We start from the raw sequence: 12,673 nt of genomic DNA, 5'->3' as shown, positions 1-12,673 counted from the left end.
CAAAGTCTCAAGGATTGAAAATACGACAAAAATTACATGATATAAACAGGACATAAGAAGCTTTGGGGAGACTTGTCAAGAGAGCATATATAGCAAGCACCGAAGAGATTCTGGATCACAATCTCAAAATAACGATCCATAACATAGATGACGAGATTATGAACTAACTAGCTAAATACCATCCAGACCAGCTAAGGAACCCAGAAACCTACGAGAACTAATACAATAACACTATTCAACAACGACAAACTCCGAGTCAATTCGTCGTCGTTGAGTTCAACGCAAACTTTTCGACATCAATTTACAATCCAAAAGTTTAAAGTTATGATGCTACCTGGCAATAAAATGCAGCTACATTAAAATTACATAATTTAAATTATAAATCAAATGATATAACAACTCACGGTCAGAACGTCTATGGAGAAATAAAAAAAAAAAAAACAAAATTTAGACAAGTGCATATCTCGTTTAACTCTTAAGTCAACTATTAAGACCATTTAAATATTCAACTGGGAGATCTATTTATTATTAGTAAATTAATAAAATAAACTCAACAAATATAATCTAATTTGTACTTTTTTTGCTGTCCTTACTTTGAGCCGTCTTACGCACACTAAGACATCTTGTAATATCGAGCGTCGTTCACTCACATTAATGCACGCCAATTAAACGTTGAGGGGGGCGCTTTCGTGAGTGATTCTATTGTCAATGTCAATTGGGATGTAAAAGAAGCAACATATAAATGTCTCAGTGTTGAACTAGGGCTGCTTATTTCACCGTTCTGTAAATGTTGTTTGATGTGTGTTTTTTCGTTGCAAATGTCAGATTTCCATTCGACATATGCCGGTTTCCTTGCGCTGTTTCTTCATCAACGAACGCGAAATGAATTATAAACATATGTTAAACACAAGAAATTTCACCACTGGACTATCTCGAGAACCCCGACACAATTACGACGAATTTAACGACAAAAGTCGTTTATTTTCAATTTTACGTAAAATTGAAATCGTTTGATAGCTAAATCGCTAAAGTGTGTGGGACACGCACACACATCAGCTTTACGCACACACTATGATATCTCCTGAAATAAAATTTAAAGTAATAATATTTTTTACAAATGCCAAACGCTCTCATAACTAGCGTTAGCACAGTATCTTGCCGTTTATTCTCAGTAGAATCTACATTCCAACCTTGTGATAACTCAACATTAAATTTAATCTTGTCAAATGACTATTCAAAGGTAACTGAGTTGGATTCTATTTAAACTAAGTTTGACGTCTTGATATATTGAATGCCATAAACAATGCCTTCAAATATTTTATTTTATAGGTTACAATGTAATATTTCCTAGTATATTATGTTGATATGGCACAAGACAGCGTAGATAATCGCGCGTTACCGGAACCAATCGGAGTGGCAACCGCGAAAGGCGACTTACTAACCTCCATTTTCTAAAACGTTGATCCTTGTCAAATTAACTAATTATACTTCAATCTGAATTATAATTGGTCGATCGCAGTCGATCACGTCATTAGCGACCAATAAGCATCGAGTATTTACGCTGATTACTATATCTGACATTTATAAATGTCTAATAGTACTCACCATAAAGGTTCCTATTAAATATTAATCTTTTCATTCATATAATAAAATTGGAGTGTCTGTTTGTAATATAAAAAAAAAACGCTTTAACACGGTACATATAACAAATTAACATTTTTTTTTCAAATTTAGTCTGTCTGTCTGTTTTTTCCGGCTAATATCTAGACCAGCTGGACCGATTTTTTGGAACTTTCACTGGCAGAAAGCTGATGTAATAATAGTTACTCCTAACTTAGCCTGAAACAATAACTTTTTATTTGTATAAATTTAAACGCGCACGAAGTATTTAAATATATACATGTATGTATATATATAACAATCGAATTACATGGTGGTCGAGTGATCAGAACACGTGATTGCGGGTTAGAAGTTCAAATCGAACCAAGCACCACTGAATTTTTATGTTTCATTTGTATTTGTAATTAATCTCTTATTCTGTGAAGGAAAACATGACCAGAACTGAATAGCCATGGAACATGCTAAGTGGAAGCTCTGAACAATCTCCTCAGAAGAGCTGGCACTGGTACAATGCAGGCTGTCACTTTTTTAATACTTACGTCGTCCTAACTGTCTTTAACCTCGGCGTCCAATCGCAAGAGAGACCAGCCAACTACGCAGGACATAATATAGTGCTCAAGTATACGACAAACATAAATGTACACTCATAAACCGATGGGACGGCAAATCAGTGACGACCGGAAATACTTCAGGCGCAGGACTACGTGGCCCAGGCTTTATATACATTCCAAGGCACGGGACAGTTTTTCAATAGAAAAAACCGATAATTTTTATCGGCCCAACCTAGGCTTCAATCCCAGGGCCTGGAGATCTGTCTTATAACCAACAGAGCCAACGAGCCAATCAAGTTTTGTTTTACTATTACATATACAATAAAACATTGAAACGATAATTGTAAAAAAGTATACAAGTAGGAGATACATTTAGTACCGTCATAAATCTTAACCTAGAATACCGACTCAAGTGACCGACGAAAGTATGTTTTAAATTCTAGTGCCGCTTGTGTCCCTCTTTAAAGTTGACTTTGCAAACAACGCTAACTTTAATGCATTTTTTTAAGTATAATTATAATATTTTAATGTGATGGTGAACCAAAAATTTGATAGATATATCTTTTTTTTAAATGTCAAAACTCGTTTACAAAAATTACTAGATTGTTAATCTGTGCCCTCTCGGGTCAAAATAAAAACTAAATGGTACTCGTATTGACGTATGTGACGTCACAATTAAATTTCACTTGTATTTCAAATATTAAATCGCTTGTATAACATAGAGGAAAATGTACCGACGTATATATTTTTATATACATATATTCTTTTTATTTTATTCTTATTTAATTTTGGAACTTTTGTCCTACACAGGTACGCCAGTCCCATTGTCCCTTCATCGTTTTGTTTAAAAATCATTTAATATTAATAGCCATTAAATAGAATTCCAGGAGCATCCTACCAGCTTCTGATAAAGGATCTGATAGAATACTCTGAACAAATCGAACATTGAACAAACTTTTAAATTAGTTAAGAGTAACTTTCTCTGATTCTGACAAAAACTAAAACATAAAACATCTCAATATGTTACATACGATTATATATATATATACATATATATATATATACATATATAAAGATATACGCTGCTGTGGAATTTAGGTATAATGTTTTCGTAAAGCCATTGTGATTTTGCCAACATCGCCAGGAGAGCGCCCAAATAATTTTACCCCCGCCTACGTTGACCTAATTATATACAAAATAATAATACACATAATATATAACCTGTATACATCTCGAAGTTATAACCTGTAGGTATTATACTTATATACTCAAAATTATTGTAAATTTAAATACCTTTAAACAGTCACGATGTGGGATTTAGTTGGTGGTAGTATTTTGTGCAAATGAGTGAGCCAGTGTAACTATAGGGAGAGCACTTAACATCTTAGTTCCCAAGGTTGGTGACGCATTGACATTAAGCAAGGGATAGGAAATATTTCTTAAAGTGCCAATGTTTATTGGCGGCGGTGATCATTTATTATCAGTTGACCTTTTTGCCTGTCCGCCTATTATATAATAAATAAGATTCATTTTGGTTCATTTTCCTAAAAGTAGGTTACTGGTTGTTGCTTTTTTTAAATTAAATATAAAACATTCAAAACTTAAAACATCGTGAGGAAAGCGAACAGTTAACAAGCAATTCCTTCAAAGGGAAGATTGATAGAATCCTTCTGTAATGTAAATATATAACCAATTTCGCTTGAAATTCAGTTAAAAGAAAAATAAGATATATTCTGAGATCTGAACTCAAACACAAGTCACTCAAAGCGAATATTTGAACAAGGTTTTCTCTTTAACGTTAAATTGAGTTGATTTTTAAAAATACGTTCCTCAATTTAACAAATGATGAACTGTTATTTTTGTTAAATTAAATATAATATTTGAAAATGTTAAATGTCTATATTTATATTATTTATTTATTTATTTACATTAGGACAACCAACAGTAGATACAATATTACATTAAAATAAAATAAAAAATACTTTTTAAAATTATCAAGGCAAAAGTTCTACAACTTACAGCCAGTCGATGCACTATCATATTGCACAAAATGTATTAAAAATATAAATTAAATTTAAGTTTCAGTGATAAGAAGTATAACACATTTTTTTAACTATTATATAATTAATAAAACCAATAAAATATTCCATAAGATTAGAAATTAGCACAAATAAAATTATTTATTTTTCGATTGAATTGAGGGTGACTATCGTGACATATGTCTAAATCATTTACTTGATTACTGATGGTGATGTATAACAACGACATACATCCGTCTAATTTCAACGAAATTCTGCCACATGTGTATCCACATTGGAACAGCGTGGTGGAATATGCTCAAACCTTCTCCTCAAAAGGAGAGGAGGCCTTAGCCCAGCAGTGGGAAATTTACAGGCTGTTAATGTAATGTAAAGTTATCTGTGTCTGTCAGTTGTTCTTCCACGGCCAAGCCACTGAACCGAATTTCATGAAATTTTGGTACAAAGAAAGATTAAACTCCAAGGAAGGACTTAGCTTTCTTTTTCATTTCTAATGCCTGAAGACGAAACGCTAGCGAAGCCGCGGGCGACAACTTAATCGTTTCAATAATAAGTTTAAATATTTTGCAAAATTTTCAAGTCATACCTTATTATGTTAAAGTAGTTCGAGGGGAAATCGTCGACGCTTTTCTGGCGAACGTTGCCGATACGAAAACTTTGCCCGAGGGGTTTGTTAAACTCCAAACTTTCTTTAGAAAGTCCGCTATAAAGACGGACTGGCGTATGCTGTCTGTCTTCGTTAAGTTAAACATTACTTGGGTATATCATAGTATCAATTATTTGGTTTTTTATTTTTATTATTTTATTTAAGTTCTATCAATTTGTCGCACAGTATTTAACCTATTTGTCGTTCATATTAGATTTGCAATATTATGAGTATTATCAAGGTGACGGAGTAGACCGTACACTTAGATTTAGACATTTATTACACTCATCTACAGACGACCTCCATGGTCGAGTAGTGTGTTGTCTTGGGTCTGGGTGTTTGTGGTACCGGCGTTACTTCTGATTTCCATAACACAAGTTGCTTTAGCTACTTACATTGGGATCAGAGTAATGTATGTGATGTTGTCCAATATTTATATTATTAAATCGCCAAAATGCCACCAACTTTGGAATATTCCTTGTCCTTTTATTTACACTGGCTCACTCACCCTTCGAACCGGAACATAAAATTACTCTACTATATATTGCTGTTTAAATAAATAAATATTGGACAACATCACATATATAACTCTGATTCCAATGTAAGTAGCTAAAGCACTTGTGTTATGGAAAATCAGAAGTAACGACGGTACCACAAACACCCAGACCCAAGACAAAATAGAAAACTAATGAACTTTTTCTACATCGACTCGGCCGGGAATCGATCCAGGGATCTCGGAGTGGCGTACCCATTAAAACCGGTGAACACACTCGACCACGGAGGCAACTGTTTGGCGAAAGAATATCTGAAAAGTGGGTTTTATTTACTCAGACAAAGCCTTATCACCGAGTATTTATTGATATACGAGAAGGTACATAGATGGCAACGGAGTCTAATGTACATTGCTTCAGTCTATAAAATATTTTTATAGCAATAGTATATTTTATAGTATAAAAGCGTAGGCTCCGATACAAACGCAGTGACTTAAATTGCATTTCGGTACAATCGTGCGAGTAGCCGCTTCGGCTTTCAGGCATCACTTGCCTCAGGAGATATTCCAATATTCGAAACAAATATAGAGAATATATATAAGTAACCTTGTTGATACCGACCCGGATATCAAATTTTGATGTTGATTTATAACTAGCGACCCGTACCGGATTCGCACGGATGGAATAAGTCATTTTTCAGCCAATTTACATTTCTCGTGAACTACTACGTCTATTAGTAAAAAGCGTTGGGTTTATCGCATTCAAACAAACAGACTTTATACTATGTAATACGAGCTTTTATTTAAATTTTCTATTTAGTACATGGCTTAATATTACAATTGAATTTGAAGTTCCACCTAACCGTTTGAGCTAATTTTGCACATACTTGGTGACCAATGCAAAGCTTAATTGGGCTGAACTAATTGTTAAGAAATTTTACACATATACATAAAAAATCTTATTTATTTGCTCAAAGGCATGGAAAAAATGATGCTACTGAAGTCGCGAGAAAATTTAATACGAGTAAGATGTTTGCCATAAAAATAAATCCCTAGTAGAAGAATAATTGCAAAAATGAATGCACATGGTCAGTATAATATCTCCAAAGACTATTTTCCATCGTTATTAGTATGAGATAACTAAATGGATGCAGCAAGTGGAACTACACCAAAGATCACAGGCTCATAGATACTGATACTGAGTTTTCAGGTGTTTGAGTTCATAATTTATCTCGTATTCATGTAAGAAAATGTTAAATATGGCGGATGACATTCTCATTATGACAAACATCGCCCTTATGAGAGACATCATATATTTCTACTATAAGTATACGCTTAAGAGGTGAGATGACCTGACCCACTGGGTTTTAGCGTGCCTTATTAGTGTTTATAATTCATTTCATGCTCGTGAACGAGAACATTGTGAGGAAACCTGCATGTGGCGGATATAATTCTAACATGTATCAACCAGCTTGCACTGAAACAGCGTGGTAATAAGCACCAAATTTACCCCTCAAAAGTAGAAACATTTTTCCACGCGTGACACAAGCTGTTTCGGTTCTGAATATACATATTATTATCGGCAAATATTTAATAATAATTTAAAAAAAAAACACATTAAAAACTTTTTAACAGTACAACGTATTTTAATCGAAAAGAAAACATCCAAAATATTCCCTCATTACGTTTGGCATTCCTTTGTTTATGTGTACTTTGTACAAATACTATAGAAACGAACTATCGCTGCATAAACAAGCAACAAAGCTCAAATATTTGCTACGCTATCTGGGTCGCGCGTCACGACTGACGTCATGCGTTACGTCAGAGCCCCTCCCTCAGCCACGCCTGTTCCCGTGGTACTACGGTGACCAAATTGTTTTCTATTACCATGCCTTTCAATTGTTTCAATATTAAAATGGTCTTGGGAATTTATCTACAGAGCCTCGACCAACACTGCTCAGCCTAGTTTAAATAGACTACCTATATGAAAATTTTATTGATAAGGATGGGAAAAATTATTGATTTATTTTGTGATAAGCTAAAATCATTTACCGAAAAGTGTAAAGATTTAAAAGGGGTCATCGTTTTTTTTTCCAAAATGATTGTTTGATCAATTTTATTGAATATCCTTTACGTAATTACGTTGGCTCACTCACCCTTCAAACTGGAATACAGAAATAAAGATTACACGTTTGCCGGGAGATTAATTGATGAGGTACTCCCTATGCACGCTGTACCTACTAATACTATCTGTAATTAAAATTGTAGGCTTCTTGCGTAACGTCAAATTATATTATGTTGGGCGTTGAATCAAAATTAATAAATACCATAAGCAATTTTTCTAATAAACATTATTTAATTATATACTTCATTTAATTATAAGGCTGAATACATTACGATTCAATTACCGTAAATAATTATTTAAAAAAAAAACTTATTCAAGTTCACGTAATTCGACTTACAGATAACAGCCGTTATAATCATATTACGTGTAATTATTGTGTGGGAGGTTGTATCAAAATAATTAATTAAAATACCTCGGGCATATTTTTATAATAAATATTATTTTGCTAAAAACTCCCTTTAATTATAAAACTGAATACATTAAGGCTCAATTACTAAATATATAATTTAAAAAAAAACCTTTATACACATAATTCAGGCAATCAAATTACAGGTAATTGTGTTGGAGGTTATATCAAGATAATTGGATAATGAATACCACAAACATTTTTTAATAAACATTATCTCTACATAGTAAAAAAAAAGATGTCCGCTGTCTGTATGGAGCATATATAAACTACGCAAAGTATTGAAATGTGGTTTTCATTAATACATAGTAATTCAAGATGAAGGTTTATATAGAACATATGCATATTACAGGAAAGCCTAGAATTTCAAATTTCATAGTTCTGAAAGTTGTATACACACCCTTATTACACCGGAGTGACGCCGGGATGATTAGCCAGTTTTATTATAAACACACATTTATTTTTAATACTGAATACATAAAGCCTCAGCATGGATAGTATTCATTAAAAAAGAAAACGCGGCATTAATTATTTTTGTTCTGATATTATTAATATAATATAGATATTTAATAACTTTAATTATTTTTTTAATCAATTCAACAAGCAACGTACCTCATTCGTTCATCTGTACATTCAATTAATTCACTGACATTATAAATTAATTTGCGCAAATACGTTAATGCAATAAAATCAAATCAAAATATACTTTATTCAAGTAGACTTTTACGAGCACTTTTGAATCGTTATTTAACAAACTATTTAAAGTAAACCTACCACCGGTTCGGAATGTAGATTATATCGAGAAGAACCGACTAGAAACTCAGTAGTTACTCTTTTTCAACATATATGTTGAATATAATAAGAGAGTAAGAGAGTAAAATACAGTCATGTTAGTTAAATATAATTAAATATGTTATGTCTCCTGCCTGGAAGTCAACAAGCATTAACTCCACGCTTTTTTATCATCAATATAATCTAAAATTATAATCCAAATATAATTTTTAATCAATTGGACCTGACGAAAATTACTAGCTACTGCTATAATGTTACTAAAAGAATTAAAATGGAGTTTTGTGCACGCAGTCAGATAATACACTGACTCACTTGACTTTTGGGATAGCATTCGAATAAAAAAAAAACATAATATCATTCATATAAATCTTTAAGTCCGAACATTTGAAATAAGTCATCCGAAAAACTTGAATCATTCATTCAATGTTTTCCAAATCAACGTACAAATATAAAAACTCTTTGCTTAATCCTATAACGTATATATAAACTCTGTTATGGAGATGTATAATCTGTTGCTGCACGCTACGGGTGGATGACGAGAGAATTATGTCAAGCGCTTCAGAGATTCTCTCGTTCGAGGTTGAAATGTTTCCGCCACGATTCATATTTCAATAATTTGAAACATTTCAACGATATAACTCACGAGTATCTTAAAAATAGGTTAAATTAACGGTGCTTCAAAATATAATCACGTCTGCATATATAAAAAATCAAAATTTATTTTTAACTTTGCCGATTCATAGTTAATAAAAACTTTAATAAATAAAGTATATTTTCTCATCACAAGATTATATAGATGATAAAAAAACTTGGAGCTTATACTTGTCGACTTTCAGGCTGAATATTTTATATATATAGACTTGGATTTAACCAACATAATGTATCTCAAATGTAGGAAATGAGGAACTACTGAGTTTCTTGCCGGGTCTTCTCGGTGGTATATTCATTCCGAACCGGTAGTAGCTTTAATAGTTTATTAAATGACGATTCAAAAGTGCCTATTAGAATAAAGTATATTTTGATTTTCATTGGTTTTGACTACATATTATAAAATAATGTCGCGTTTGTCAGGCTGAACGTAATCAATTCAAAAACTACCGAACAGTGTAATTAATTAGTGACTTAATCACGTACCAGAATTATATTATATTATGATTAATTTTTTTTTTTAATTATTTCTTCTTATAAATAGGCCCTGTAGTCTTTTTTTTGGTATTACATGATGAGTTAGCCTTCAAGATTTATGTACAATATAATATTTCTAAGACTTTGATGTATATATAAATTATATATCTACCTTATATACCATTGGATTCCCAAGTAAATAAAAAATAAAATAAAAAGTAAACATTGCGACCCACTCTTATTACCGTGCGAATTCGGAACGGGTTATTTTAAATAATTACGTGTATCCGGTTCATTATGGACTCAGATTGGATACACTCAAATGAATACGTAACAATACGTCATTTTTTATTAATTACAATTAATCCAAATATATAATTTTTAATCTCAATTTTAATGAGGAAAATAATAACTTGTATCTTTTTACACTCGATTTTACGTAACAGCCGGTTATATATTTTAACTGTTTGATTTACATATGTAATACGATATGCAATGTAACACTGAATCGTGCGACATAGATGGTAATATGTCGATTTTGTTTCGCTAGAATTCGTTTTGAGGGTATATTGTAGAGCTACTGGCCGATGGCCGAACTACCCACATTTTTTTAGCATACGGAAATTATCGTTGACCACTGTCCTAAAATTTATAATAAGTATCGTAAAATATGTAGAACCCAATCAGAAATTGTACAACATTGCAAATAAATGTAGGAAATTGTATCGTCTTAGATTAACTACGGAATATCTTCCCGTAGTACTACGGCGTAGACAACGCGTAGACATTATATCATCGCTCTATCAGTAGTAACTTTATTGCTATACTATAATCCAATGAAATGAAACAGGCAGAATAAACAGATTTACATATTTCATACGATTTGCTGATACAGTCGAACGCCGATAATCCGAACGCCGATTAACCGAATCGCCTACTATCCGAATTGGGCCTAATATAAAAAATTAAAACCATGTAGTTTTGTTTTTTGTTTCGTTGTAACAAATTGGAACTAGAGTCCGGATATATTTCAACTGTTATGGTCGTCAAACTGTGTTTGTTAAACTTAGTAAAGTTTATTCTATGTGTGATGCGTTTTTCTTTATTACTAGTCTACATATGTCCGATTATCCGAATCGATCCCGGTTCCAATTAATTCGGATAATCGGCGTTCTACTGTAGCTCTGTTATATATTTTGCACTACAAACAGTGCTCGATTAATATACTCAATTATAATAAAATACCATTTCATCTACTAACGTATTTTAACGTAAATTCCTAACGTATTTTTACGAATCCATAATTAATGAATACTTTTTAATAGATCACATCCAAATATGTGATCAATGTCAAAGTTTGTTAATATTTATTTTGTTAGTCCTCCTGCCATTGAAATAGACAATCCTAGTTCATCTTTCTATTACCTCATACGGCTACAGTTTATGACATCGTGGATTCCATACCCGGGTTGGACCAATAAATTATCAGTTCTATATTGCCTTGACTCTGAAAGCACGTACAGGCTAAAAGTTCTATATAAATACTATTCTATCATTTTTTAAGAAACTGAGAAAGGGAACGGTACATCTTAAGTAAAACGTACTAATATCCGCTCGTAGATTTTTCCACGTGTGTGAGAGTGAGACAGGCATATCGTTTTCTGTCTGAATGTCTCATTGCAAATCCCGAGGTCTTAATTTTCAAAGGCCAGGTCGGACCGAAAAAAGTTATCTGTTTTTCTATCGAAAAATAATCAGTACAGTCTGGAGTCTGTAAGTTGGAAGTATGTATGCGCACTCCCATGCATCACAAAGCTCGTACAGTCAACAGAACTCTTTCCGGTCGTATTAGATTTACCGTCCCATCAGATTATGAGAGTAAGAAAATAGAGTGCGCACCCACTTGTGCAGTATAATATGTCCTGCTGAGTTGGCTGGTCTTCCTTGAGATTGGCCGCCGAGAACGGAATCGGTCAAGATAACATCATCATCATCGTACCCCTGAAAATGTGTGGGAAGTTACACTCACTGAATAATCACGAAATCTCAGAATCTTTAACACCTACAAACTTAAAAATGGCAGGTAGGTTTCTTATAGGATGTAGACAACCGCCAAGAACGGATTTTATAAAACTAAACGATATAAAAAAAGGGATAACCCTTAGGGGTAGAGTTTTGGGGGTTGAATGTTTATCTTTTATAAATTTTAACTCTATCTCTAATTTATAAATTTTAACTCTATCCCTAAGGGAGTAAAATGGGGGTTGGAAGTTTGTGTTTTATACATTATGCACGAATAAAGCAGGTTAAGCTAGTTTAATGATAATCGGTTGAGTATTTAAGCCGCAAAAGCGACTTTTGCATTTATAATATCAGTTAGAACTGTTATAAATCCTCGTGATATTTTAATACTCGCATTACGAGAGTCAAAATATATATTTGAAGTTTACAAAGAAAAACATTTCGTATAATATTAATGAGCCGCCGTGAATAGCGTTCACTTTGACGTACTCGTACCTGACAGGTTAAAATTTTGTAAAGTCAAATATTCCAAAATTTGTTCTATTTTTTGTTCGTTGTTGCTCCTTTTATATTTTCAAGTATAATATCTCAGTAAGAAAGCATTGTGTATTTCTACTTAGCTTGAAATGTTGGTTCTTTAGGAACTCGCTATCTGTTAGGACATTCAGTGCACACATGACGCGCTCGCAAGTCCATTAGCCGATGGAACGGCAATCCAACATGATCATAGAGAGTTCAGGCTCAAGACCAACAGCTTTACGCAATTTTCGATTCGATTCGATTTTCGATGCTAATATGCCTGAGTCTGGGTTTGAACCTAGGACCTCGATATTTTTATTAACTAACTATACAACATA

At 32.9% G+C, this 12,673-nt stretch overlaps 1 protein-coding gene across 3 annotated transcripts in view; it reads left to right on the top strand.

The window, feature by feature from the left end:
• Window positions 1-12,673, top strand: part of LOC125073421 (NACHT domain- and WD repeat-containing protein 1) — a 57,949-nt gene that overhangs the window by 29,331 nt on the left and 15,945 nt on the right. The window lies entirely within an intron of this gene.

The sequence above is a fragment of the Vanessa atalanta genome, chromosome 24 (assembly GCF_905147765.1).
Source record: "Vanessa atalanta chromosome 24, ilVanAtal1.2, whole genome shotgun sequence".
Lineage (NCBI taxonomy): Eukaryota > Metazoa > Arthropoda > Insecta > Lepidoptera > Nymphalidae > Vanessa > Vanessa atalanta.
The sequence above is the reverse complement of the archived record's forward strand: the minus strand, read 5'-3'. Positions and strand labels throughout refer to the sequence as shown.